At 41.6% G+C, this 6,942-nt stretch overlaps 1 long non-coding RNA gene across 1 annotated transcript; it reads left to right on the top strand.

The window, feature by feature from the left end:
* Positions 1 to 1,773: 1,773 nt before the first annotated feature.
* LOC114052805 lies at positions 1,774 to 6,436 on the top strand. Its single transcript, XR_003570315.1, has 3 exons — positions 1,774 to 1,858; positions 5,485 to 5,554; positions 6,375 to 6,436. It is a non-coding gene; the product is annotated as an uncharacterized LOC114052805 (long non-coding RNA).
* Positions 6,437 to 6,942: the final 506 nt, after the last annotated feature.

The raw sequence follows: 6,942 nt of genomic DNA, 5'->3' as shown, positions 1-6,942 counted from the left end.
AAGAGTAGAAACCTCCCAGATGAAGCCTATTACATTATTCCTGTTTTTATGAGGAGGACAGGCAAGGAGATTGCCTAAGTTTCTAGTCAGTAACATTTGCTGAATGCCCATCATGCACCAAGAAGTATGCTAGAAGAGGCCAATATTGTGCAATCTTCTATAAAGAGGTTTACAGCCAAGTTCAATCAGTTTAATATAATTGGACCATGGCCATCTCTAAGCCATATGGGGAAGTATATGAAGTTGGTCTTTGCATCTCCTCCTACCTGAAACCCTGTCTCTCTTTCTTTTTCTATTTGTATCCCATTTTAGCAAGGCCTCAATCTTTGAAGTTACCTTCCCAGTTAGCTGGTAACAGTTCTAAATATCACCCCTCCTTAGAGCCCTCTTGAAGAAGAAAATGCCCTTTATTATTATCTCTTCAGGATGGATGCTCTGTCCACCCGTAGCAGATCTCAACACATATCCTCCATGCTTAACCATCTCATATGATTTTTGTCCATGTTTTCCCTTATATTCTATAAAGTAATGATCTCCAAAGTAGGGATTTATATAACAGAAGTATATATGATCCATAGAGGGGTGGGAAGAAGATATCATTTCTATTGATTTTGAAATCTAAAATATATGTAAAATGAAACTTTACTAATAGTTACTATGTAGATTGACCGGAGAGCCATCACTGGCGTTGTACGTCAGGCATCGGCCACATGACACAAAGCTGCAAAAATGGGTAGAATTGGAGTTTAACATTGCAATTTCTCTCAACAGGACTGAGCACGTTCAGAAGCTGGGCAAGTTTGGGCTATAAGCAGGAAGCCTTTTGTACAACCCTGATGCCCTATGAACAGTTACAATCTCCCATTCTTCCCTTCTTTACCCCAGGCCCTCCTCCTTGACAAAGAGAACCTTTCTTTCTCTGTGTACCCTAGATTCCATCCCGTCCCCTCCCATTTTCTCCAGCACTGCTACACAAAGTACAGTGCTGTAAGGTTTCTCATTGCTTTCCCCACCCCCTTTCCAGGCCCTTATCCCATCGGCCCCAGGTGGGAGAAAAGGAAGTAGAAAACACTTACGGGGTAGGGGTTGGGGGCGTGGCGGCAGAGTAGTGTGTGGTGAGCTTGGAGGTTAAGAAGACCTCCATTCAGATCCTGCTTCATACACTCACTGCCTGAGTTACCTTGCAACCAATCCAACATTTCAAGAGCCCCGCCCGCGCCAACTCGAGGTTTTTTTTTGTTTTTGCTAAAATCATTGGCTTTCTCTACCTAGGCACCTAGACCAGCAGTCCCCTAGACCTATTGCACGGGGGTGGTGGTTGCTTTTGTTCTCTCAGCCCCTTTCCCGACTGCCTTTTCTTGGCTCTACTCCTGAAGTCCCGCTCAGGTAGTTCGGGGAGAGCAGTGAAGAGCACGCGCTTTTTTCCAGCAGCCCCTGGTTCCCGCGAGTTAAGCCCAGGCCTAGAAGAAAGCCTCGTTACCAACGTGCGCTGGGTAGTCGTACAACATCCCAACTCTGAACGCCCCGCTACTCTATCCACTGCCCCTGATTGGCCGCACCGAGGGAGAGCGATCGCGCGTCTCTCCAACCGTAGGTAGACTTTCCGTGGCGTCCTCCGTCCCCGCCCCTTGGGCCGCCTGCGGTAACCATACAGCCCTTCGGATTGGCCGAACCTGAGCTGGGTCCGCAGCCCCTACGTGTAGCGTGTAGCGCCGCAGCTGTTCTACTTCTAGCTAGGCTACGTAGGTAAGAGCCATCGTGCGGTGGCTGTAGCCTGGTTCCTTGGCGTGCCCAGCGTGCGGGTGCTCCTTATTGTCTCTAGCTCCCTTTGCAAAGATACAGGCCAGGGGAATTGCAGGTGAGTGCTGGCGGGCGAGGTGGGGCACGCGAGTCTGGAAATGCAGGAAGGGAAAATAAAAGGATTGCTGTAAATGTCCGTATGATCACATTTTCAGCATCCAAGGAGGTTTTTTTTCTCCAGGTCTCAGCTCTCGTTCGGTTGGATTTTACACGGTTTTGTTTTCATTTTCCTACTATTTAGAGGGGTGTGTGTGTGTGTGTGAATGAATGTGAATGTGTGTATGTGAATGTGTAGTGTGTGTGTATGTAAGCGTAAGGCGGGGAGAGAAGAGACGAAATCAGTAGAGTTAATATGAATGGCTTTGCAAACTGCGAGAAGGAAGAAAAAGAAGAGTGAGTGGAGATGCTGCAAGAGCAGAGGCGAATGAGTGTTAGTGTTGGGACAAGACATTGATGCAGCCGGTTGGCAAAGAGGGTTTACGTTGTCAGTCAATGCTCGTCCGTCATTGTAATCTTACTCACTTTGAGAGAACGTGTATCTGGGCAGGGTGTAAATCTCTGGCCGACTTAAAGACCTCAGGCCGTGCGTTTTTGAAGAGGTAGCCTTCTCCTGCTCCTTATCTCCATTTCCCTGCGGTGCTCAGGCATGATTCCACTTCCTTGCGTCTTGCTAATAAATAATTTTCACAATGGGTTTCGCTGGTAAGTTTGGCCTCAGAGGGAAGGAAGAGTGAAATCCTATCTATCTAGTGATGAGTTAGCTGGAGAAAGGAGCTAGCTGGTGAATGAGAATTTACAATGCTTATATCCTGCCTGATCTCCTGGGCTCCTCTTAACTGACGCCCGAGACAATGAGTTGTCATCAGGGGCTCTGGCTTCCAAGGCGCTGGGCACTTAGAGAGTGCAGTGCTGTGCGCCCTCTGTGTTGTGAAGCAGGATGTTTGCAATTACGGTTTTTACAATTCTGGCTTTTCTTCCCTGCCAAACTCGCCCCATATTGTCCCTTTATCCCCTGTATGCCACTTTCTGTCTGAGCTGGGCCTGCTTTTGTTTACAGACTTCATCATTGGGTGAGAGCTTGCTACTCCTGGAATCTGCTTGACTCTTTCCTTTTGAGTGGTTGGTAAATGGGTGGGCGATGCCTTATAGACTGTCAGGTGACTTTCCTCAGGCTCTTTTTCAGAGATGATGATGCAGTGCAATGTATTCCTTAATTCCATTTCCCCTTCCATACTAGCTTGTGTCTTTGCTTCCGATGAGCAGTGCTTCTAGTAAGCTATGTGGTATATCTGTGAATCTTCTTCATTGGAGTACAGGGGATACTGATTGAGTAGAACTGTAGGATTCAGCAGTGCAGATTGCAACAACAGAGCGCCCACCATGCTGAAAAGCTTGGGGGAGGAGAGAGAGAGGCATCAAAGCTGAGATATTGATGTAATCTATCAGCGCTGACTTTACCATGTCCTTCTTCTCCCCCCCCCTTACCCTGAGTTAAAGGATTGTTTCCAGCCACCCCCCCCCCCTTATGGCTCAGTGGTATTTTTGCCTTTAACATCTCATGTTCTGTTTGGGCTTATGTTTAGGTGTTTAATATTACATGCATGCTCACAAATGTAGTATTTCTTTTTCTGGTTTGTATTTCAGTTAGCCTTAGCCTTTAGTTTGCTGTGCTGTACTTGATGTCAGAGAAAGTTGTTTGCCTTAGTGAAGATGTAGAACCTTCCAACTCCTTCATCTTGCACAGTTGCTGTGTGGCAAAATGATACACGTATGTGGATATATGTATGTATACACAAACATATTTACATACACACAATTTGAAGGATAAACAGCTGAGGGATTAAGCAGTTATCTTTGAGAAGAGAAATAGAGGTTTATCAAAGGATGCTGAATAAATAAGAGCCACTGAAGAAGATAACTTTAGTGAATAAGTTAAAAACTGAGTTGAATGGAGAAAATAGAGCATGAGTAGAAGACTGCCCTTTATGCTTAGCACTGATATCTATTCCTTCTCCCACCTCCATCAAAAATCAAAGAATCTCTCCAACATGCACAGATATTTCAGATATGTTGAAAATGATTTCCTCTTCTGTATTATAGGATCAGCTATCTAGAACTGGAAGGAACCTCAGAGGCCATGTAGTTCAACCCAGATTTAATGTTTTTACTGATGTCTTCTGTTTCTTACGTCATTGTAGTTATTCCCAAAATCCCTCTCTCCCAGAGAGCCATCCCATGTAACAAATGGTATTTAAAAAAATCAGCACAACTGATTGATGTTGAAAAAGTCGGAAAACATGTGCAATGTGTAACACCTGTGGACCTGTCACCTCCACAAAGGGAGGGGGTTGGTGGTCTTCTCTCCTCTATTTATTCAAGTCCTGCTTGATTTTCATAATTTTGTTACAGCTATTATCTCAACTAGTATCTTTGCTGATTCCCTAGAATTTTCCAAGTATAGTTGTTGCTTTTTCAGCATTGCTTTGTGAAGTATAATAATAACCTGTGACACATGAAATTTCCTTTTAACCTAATCCTTATGACCTTTTCTAGTGAAAAATCCTTCTAGCCTAGTTGCTCTTCTGTAAGGAGGTAACTCAAAATTCTCATCATCAACATATGTCTTAACGACTGATTACTTCCAATTGTAATTTATTATACTGCCTGTGGTTATAAGGCTAGTAATTATTGTTTTTAATTTTAATACTAATGGTAGTGAAATTAATCAGTGTTAGCACTCAGTAATAAATCTGGGGCTTTTCGGGGCATAATCAGGGAATTCTCTGCTTTATGCAGTTGCTGAGGGCCAGTTTTTGTTCTATTTGCTTCCTTTTGGATATAAAGTTTGAAAACCAGATTTAAAAGGAAGTGTATGGTTAGGAGATCTTGTTAGCTGATAATTTAACTGCACTCTAATGTTCATTGGAGAAAGACTTTTTACTCTCTCAGGTTTACTCCATTTCCCCCCTCCACCTATCACTTTCTAAATAAGAGTGTTGAAACAGCTTTGGTCTTTCTCCTTTGCTGTCTCAAATAACACTATCATACCATGAGCTGGGACTCCAGAAAAATATGATCATAGACTTGGAGCTGAGAGGGATTGTAGAGATCATTGAGTCCAACCAACTCTTTTATTTTACAGATAAGGAAACTGAGGCATAAAGAGATTGTGACTTGGCTAAGGTAACATAGCCAGTGTCAGAGGTAGAATTTGAGCTTATGTTCCTGAGCCCAAGCCTCTGTCCATTACGTCTAACTCCTGACTAATTTTTCTACTGGTTTTATTTGTTCATTTTAGATACAGATTTCTTAAGTGGATAGAGTAGGCTAAGCAAATTTCAGTACAGGAGTTATTGAACACTTTCATGATAACCAGTTCCCTATCCTAAAGGACCTAGCAATTTTTTGTTTAAAATAAATTTGTAAGTTGTTAGAGTGGAAAAGATACTTTCCACTCCTTTCATTTTATGGATAGGAACTGTGGTCAGGACAAGTCAAGTCACTTGCCCAAGGTCACATTGCTGTTCAGTGGTAGAACTAAGGCTGGAACTTAGGTCTTTGGACACCTAGGTGAGTGAGCTTTTTACTACACAAGGCTGGCCCCAGAGTAGAATGTGAATGATAAGTGGATGGTACAGATAAGAACACAAGAACATGTAAAACCTGTATTGCTGTTTTGTCTAGGAGTCAGTAACGAAACTGCATCTATGGGTTGTGGCAAAGTAGGGGAGGAGCTACTGGCAAGGGAAAAAAGGTAAGTTTAGTTTTAGAGTTTTAATAATGCCTCCACCAAAGACCTTGTCTAATGCTTCCTAGTAGCCTAGGGAACCTTGGGTTCTGTAGTACAGAGTTCTAATACAGCTCTGTTAGAAACTACCAAGCCTGAAGGGCTTTAAGTAATAAATTGTTTGTATGTTGAGAAACACAGTCTAGCTGGGTTTGAAAAGATTGGCCACAGGGCAATGAATTTTTTAAGCCAAAGCAATTGCTGAATACTATCTATTAAGTTATGGAGGGCTTCTGATACTTGTTTGTCAAAAGACAAAATCACAGATCCTTGAAGAAATAACTGTATAGTATAAGATTTGAAAAAATGTGGAAAATACACCTTTGAAAGGGGTTAATCCCCAGCTCCACTTTGTCTAGTTATTTAGGCTATCACAGTTGAAATATTGTTTCATTTTAAAGATCTAAACTTTGTAATCTCAAATTTTTACATTGGTACAAGTGTCCCTATCCAACCTCCCCCAAACTCCATATAGGAGAAGGGATATTAGAGTTGAAATATATTAATGTACTGTCTCCAGTGGGGTTTTTTTTTTCCAGACTAAATGTCAAGGTCTCATTTTTTCTTTCATTGTATGGTAGTGTAAAATTAATACTGTGATCTTTGTGGGTGAGAAGTCTTAAAAAAAAAATTTTTTTAAATGAACAAGATGTACAGCCAGAGAAATGTATAACAAAGAACAAAATATCTTTTGAATAAAATGGAGTTTCAGTGTAAAAGGATATACAGTTGGAGGACTTTTTCCCCCTCCATTCTTAGCAATTCTCTCTTATCACTTTCCTTAAAGGTAAGATCCTTGTGTAGAGGGATTTCCTCAAGGCATTTGCAAGATCCAGAGCAGGAGTTCTTAACGTGAGTGATGGACTTTTTTGGGGTGTTTGAAGTCTATGACCCTTTTCAAATAATGTTTTTATTTTTTCAAAATGAGATTTTATTGTTTATTTTTTTGTTTTTGTTTTATATCACCATCGTTTTTTCCTAGGATCTTTCTCACTTTCCCTCCCAGGAAGCCATGCCATATAACAAGTAGTATTTTTTTAAGGATAAAAAATAAAAAGAAGAGAAAATACTGGCATAACTGATCAACACATCAAAAAATTCTGAAACTATATGCAACGTACGATCCTTATGGACCTCCCACCTCTGCGAAGGGTTGAGAATGGGATGTCTTTTCATATCTCTTCTTTTAAGGTGTGTGTATTCTTTATAATTTTCCAATATTCACTTTTGATTTTTGGGGGGGGTGGTGGTTCTGTTTACATTGTATTTTTTAGGTTTTTCTTGGCTCTGCTTGCTTTGATCTAAATCAATTCATGTTGATCTTTTGATCCTCTGTATTCATTATGTTTATTACT

The sequence above is a fragment of the Vombatus ursinus genome, unplaced genomic scaffold (assembly GCF_900497805.2).
Source record: "Vombatus ursinus unplaced genomic scaffold, bare-nosed wombat genome assembly UNPS02014809.1, whole genome shotgun sequence".
Lineage (NCBI taxonomy): Eukaryota > Metazoa > Chordata > Mammalia > Diprotodontia > Vombatidae > Vombatus > Vombatus ursinus.
The sequence above is the reverse complement of the archived record's forward strand: the minus strand, read 5'-3'. Positions and strand labels throughout refer to the sequence as shown.